Source organism: Lemur catta, chromosome 4, assembly GCF_020740605.2.
Source record: "Lemur catta isolate mLemCat1 chromosome 4, mLemCat1.pri, whole genome shotgun sequence".
Lineage (NCBI taxonomy): Eukaryota > Metazoa > Chordata > Mammalia > Primates > Lemuridae > Lemur > Lemur catta.
The window spans coordinates 17,434,330-17,440,329 of NC_059131.1; positions in this window are offsets into that span (position 1 = coordinate 17,434,330).

Genomic DNA, 6,000 nt, shown 5'->3' on the forward strand with positions numbered 1-6,000 from the left:
TGATTCTATCTCCAGGTAGACAGTGTCAGAATTGAATTGAATTAGAGAACACCCAGCTGATATCTGCTGGAGAACCAGCTGCAGATTTATTTTATTTTGTTTTGTTTTATTTTATTTTGTTTATTATTAATTTTTTTAGAGATAGGATCTCACTCTGTTGCCCAGGCTGGAATGCAGTGACATTATCATAGCTCACTGCAACCTTGAACTCCTGGGCTCAAGCAATTCTCCTGCCTCAGCCTCCCAAGTAGTTGGGACTACAGGTGCACACCACAACACCCAGCTAATTTTTCTATTTTTAGTAGAAACAGGGTCTCACTCTTACTCAGGCTGATCTTGAACTCCTGATCTCAAGCAATCCTTCTGCCTTGGCCTCCCAGAGTGCTAGAGTTACAGGTGTGAACCACCGCACCTGGCCCATTATTCCTTCAGAATAAATTCCTATAGATATTGCTGATAGGACAGCCTGGCTAATGAACTATCTAACAGAGAAAAATAAACTATCTAACAGAAAGGAAGAAGAATAAACTCACAGCACACAATTGTCCCTCTGAAGGGAAAGATCAGAACAGAACAGCCTCTTTGTTTGATTAAGCACCTGGGAAGTTTGTTTTCACAGCCTTGAAGAGCCCTAAAGAGACCACAGGAGTTCAAGCTCCCTCCAGCCCCAGTTCTTGCCAGACCAGATTCCAATGATTCTGGTAAACCAGCCTCACAGAGAAGACAGGAAAAAAAAAAGGGAAAAACAGACACTGTTTTGCTTCACAGCCCTTTTGCTATCAACTGGCAACAATCACTTTTTTTTTCCTTTTACCTCCCAATAAAAACCCTGAACCCCAGCCCAGCGCAGTGGCTCATGCCTGTAATCCTAGCACTCTAGAAGGTGGAGGCAAGAGGATCGCTCACCAGCCTGAGCAAGAGTGAGACCCCATATCTACTAAAAATAGAAAGAAATAGCTGGACAACTAAAAATATATAGAAAAAACTAGCCGGGCATGGTGGTACATGCCTGTAGTCCCAGCTGCTCAGGAGGCTGAAGCAGAAGGATTGCTTGAGCCCAGGAGTTTGAGGTTGCTGTGAGCTAGCCTGACGCCACTGCACTCTAGCCCAGGCAGCAGAGCAAGACTGTCTCAAAAACAAAACAAAAAACCCTGAACCCCTTATCCTCCCTGTCGACACTTCTCCTTTCTTTCTCTTGTGTGGTGCCCCTCCCATCTTTGGAAAGTAAAATAAACTTTCTTTCTTTAAAACTATTCTAATCTTTGTGTCCAGAATACTTTCTCATCCCATGTTTGGAGTCCCCTCCCTAACAACTGCTACATCAAAGGATATGCACATTTTAAATCTTCTGATCTATAGCCAAATTGTGCTCTAGGAAAATTGCATCCTACTTGGATGCATCCACATTTATCTATCTACGAGCAAAGGCCCATTTCCCACTCTAAACTCTCTGCAACTTAATATCATCTGACATCTCTGGAGCTTAGGGGCCAGTATAAGCCGCAGGATCCTCAGCAACTAATTGGAACTCCAGATACAGCTTTTCCTGTCAGTTTCACCATCCCTCTCCTCCCCTAGCCCTTGTCCCTCCAAATCTGAGCTCCAGCATCTCCCCCTCCCTCCCTCCATCACTTCCTTCCTTCCTTCCTTCCTGGTCTTGTAGTTCCTTCAGGGAAGCTGAGAATGGCTCTGGGATAGGACTGCCCAGTTAAATATGAATTTTAGATACACAACAAATATTGCATGGGACAATCGTATAAATAACATTTAGTATAAAAATTATCTGAATTCAAATTTAACTAGTTCTGTATTTTATTTGCTAAATCCGGAGATTCTATCTGTGTATTCTTCTTTAATCTAATACCATCTGCCCTAAATCTAGCAAAATTCCTCAGAGTGTCTAACATTTTTATGGTTCTCTTCTCTATCTTCAGAGTTGATAAAGATTTTTCCTCCTTACTTTATATTTCTCTAGTTTTTGATCTTGGTGTTTTGTTGTTGTTGTTGTTGTTTTGAGTTGGGAGGGGCAGGAATCAACCATGTCTTGTCAAGTTGCCATCTTTTCCCAGAAGTATAAAATCCTTATTTTAAAAAGTTGACTTTGAAGGTTATGATACAGGAGATTGTTCATGACATATCATTTGGAAAATCTAGGTTACACAGCATGTGTTATGCATCCATTTCAGTTTAAAGTATATTGCTTTAAAATGATAGGAATAATTTTTAATAAGTTTCTGCAGTCAGATCTCAATTTAATTCCTGGTTCTCCCTTTCCAGCAGTTTTACTTTGAACAAGTTACTTAGCTTTTCTAAGTCTTTTTCTTATCTTTAAAGGGGCATATGATCTCTTTTATAAGTTTATTTCAAGTGATGAGGTCACAGGCATAGTGCCTGGCACATCCTAACTTAGGCCTTCTCTACTTGAACACTGAGTGGGAAAATACCCACAGAACAGTCCTAATGATTGGATTTCCCTGTAGGTCAATTTCTGTTCTTTGTGACACATTCTAGGGAATCTTAGATTAAATTTTGGCATATTATTCAATCTATTTTCTGGGTTTAGAAAAATAAAGGGGCTTTAGTATTTAGATAGAGGCTTTCTAAATCAGTGTGTGTGTGTGTGTGTGTGTGTGTGTGTGTGTGTGTGTGTGTATTCACTATATATTCAATCAAATAGTGTATCATCAAAGTTAGTTACATGTGTGAAAGAGAGATTTTGGATCCTGGATCCCCAAATCCTCCAATATTTACCTAGGTGGACACCTTATTAGACCTCTGAAAAAAATATATGAATGGAGAATAAAGACATTATTTACTGTTTTGCAGGGCAAAAATTTGGCCCCATTCACACTCTAATCTGCTAAACCAGGCAGGACTTCAAGTTCAAGGCCTAGGTAAAAAGTAGGCCTCCCAGGTCCTTTGCCTTCAGGGGCACATTTTGATCATATCCTGAGAAGGGTTAAAACAAATAAACAAACAAACAACAACAAAAAACAGAAAAAGGACACCAAAAGAAAAAGAGCCCTTTGTCCATAAACCCTGACCAAGACTTTCTCCTTGACCTAACTTTAGTCAGGCTCATGTAAGCCCTCTTATGGCCTAACCTTGGCCATGTCCTTGCTAGGCCCTGTACAGTCCGAGTATAGCAAGAATCCTCCTAAGTCAGTTTAGAGAGAATTTCCAACCCTTGATATCTGATCACCCTTGATATCTGATGGAGTTCTTCAGGCCTCGCCTTTGATGTCTAAGTCCTTGGCTTGTCTTTAGCAAGAATCCTATAAGTCGGTTTAGCCAGAATCCCTGTCTCCTCTTAGTAATTTTCCATCCACTGACCCCCTTCCTTCTGCTGTTAGCTATGTATTCCCACTTGTCCTTGTTGTATTGAGAGTTGAGCCCAATCTCTCTCGCCCACTGCAAGACATGGTCGCGGTGGTCCCCCAGAAGTTCGCCTCACTGTTCTTTACCAAGTGTCAAAATAATTTTTTCTTTAACAACCCTGGCAAATCCAGCCCAGGCTACCTCAAAGAACCACTATTTAAAATCCAAAGATTTAAACAGGAGCCGGCAGGAAAGAGCATTCCATGCTTAAGCAAATGCTTTTAACCTCTTAGCTCCTTCCATTCTTAGCTTTACCCTTAGCAACAAAGCCGCAAAGTGTCCTTGACCCGTATCGGATTTCCTCTGAACAGCTATGGAGTTTGTGTGAAGAAGTCCTTGCGCGCCCCCTAGAGGTGAGAGTGCGCATCCAACACTTACTAGCAAATTGTCGGGGCTGGGGGTGGGAGGTGGGGATGTTGCTGCTGTTATTTCAGTTAGAGTCAAGAAAGCAAGCCTTTTGCTTTCCCTCTCCAGAGGGCTCAACTGAGTATCAGAAATGTGCTGTGTAGTTGGTTTTTCAAACCTTGTTTGTTCTCCCCTTGGGATTCATAAATGGGTAGTTCAGCCCATTTACAAGTGTTCCTTTGATGTTATACCCAGGGAACCGGAGAACTAGGTCAGGACATTCTATCAAATACAACCCAAGTGTTTTTCCAAGTGTGCTCTGTGGACCACCTGCATAAGAATATCCTGAAGTGTCTGTTTAAAATGAACATTTCTGTGCTCCACCCAACAATCTTCTGAATCAGAATTCCTGGGGGTGAGGCAATTCTTATGTACATTAAGGTTTGAGAACCACTGCTATACACCACTTGCAAAGGCAAATAGCATTCTGTATCTCATTTAAAATTATGCCGTATAATACTGTAAGCAAACTTATCAAACAGGGTTACATATACAATAAGCCTAATATAATGGTAACATAGCACACCAGTCTTTCACCCTGAAATCAGAACCTAGCAAACACCCTTCCCTTCTCAATCCCTTGAAACTGAGTCCTAGAACGTGTAAATGCTTGTCTCCCTTTTCTATCTTATATTGTATGTCTAGATAGAAGGCTCCTATATACTCTTTTAGCCCAAGTGCCACCACGCCTGGCTAATTTAAAACATTATTTTTGTAGAGATGGGTTCTTGCTAAGTTGCCCAGCTGGTCTTGAACTCCTGGGCTCAGGGATCCTCCCACCTCAGCCTCCCCAAAGCTCTGGGATTACACATGTGAGCCACTGTGACCAGCCAGAAATCTGCATTTTATCAAGCATCCTGAGGTGATTCTGTTGCAGGTGAGTCTTATACTGTGCTTTAAGAAACACTGCCTTATATGCCAGACTTTCCCAAACAAATGTGGTATTCCCAGAATATTTTACAACTAAGTCCCACGTAGATCTTGTAAACTAAAGACCTAAGCAAATATTTATGTTACTCTGAAGAAAAGCCATAGACTTGGGGTGATAAATCGGTGATACAGAGGCCACAATGTCACCCTCTGTTGTCAAAAGACAAAAATCACAAAAAGTTTAGTTTAAAGATCTTAATTGGCTTTTATTTACAGTCCTAGACTTGGACAACCCTTCATGTGTAGAATAGAATGAATGTTTCCGTGAGCTGAGCAGAGGAAGTTGGCTTTATAGACAGAAAAGTGCTGAGGAAAGCAGAAACAGAGATCAAAAAGCAGATTGGTCATTTCAAAGTTGCTTTCCATGTGAAGGTTAAAGCACATGGGACTTCCTTATCATGTGGGCTGAAACTGGCCTCGGGCAGGGATGGGGAACCTACTGGCCTTCAGATTTCAAGATTGTTCTTTTTTAAATACCAGAGGAAACAAGGAAAGCTTCATCTTTCCCTGCTGCACTCCTTTTAATAAAAGGGTTTGTTCTGTAAAATTTGGATTCAGTCAAAAGGCCACACTTAAGGACCTAGAAGGCCATATGCAGGTTCTCCACCCCTAATGGCTATTATCTCTCCCTCTCCTGATTTCTTGGAAGGTCAGCTAACAACTTAGCTTTGGTTTGGTGACCTGGAACTTCAGCATAAGTAGCTCCATTTTGTCTTGGTTTGTTGGGCCTCGTGCAGGAGCTCAGTCCATACCAATGGCCTCCTATAAATCGCATTTAACACTGTCGTTATTCTTGGAAGACATTTGCTCTTTTCAGATCAACCCAAACTGGGCCTTAGAATGTGTCTTACGATAGAACATAATGTAGCTACTTCCAATTGTTTGGGACTGATATAAGAAATGGAATATATTTGATATTCCTGAGTAGGTTAAAAAATTTACAATTTAATATAAAATCTGCTTCACAAAGGTGTTAAACCATCTGAGCTTATTACCTAGAACCCACTATTTATTACTGTAATACTCCAGAAATGTTGTTGGGACAACTAGCTAACTACCTGGGGGAAAATAAACTTTCATGTAGAAAAATATTATTTATTAGTATTTTAAATAAAAAATTCATACATTTGTATAAATAATTTAAACTATGTAGCTGAGCTTGGTGGCATATGTCTATAGTCCCAGCCCAGGAGTTTGAGGCTGTAGTGAGCTATGATTGTGCCACTGCACTCCAGCCAGGGCAACAGAGCAAGACCCTGTCTCTGTCTAAAAAAAATAAAACAAACT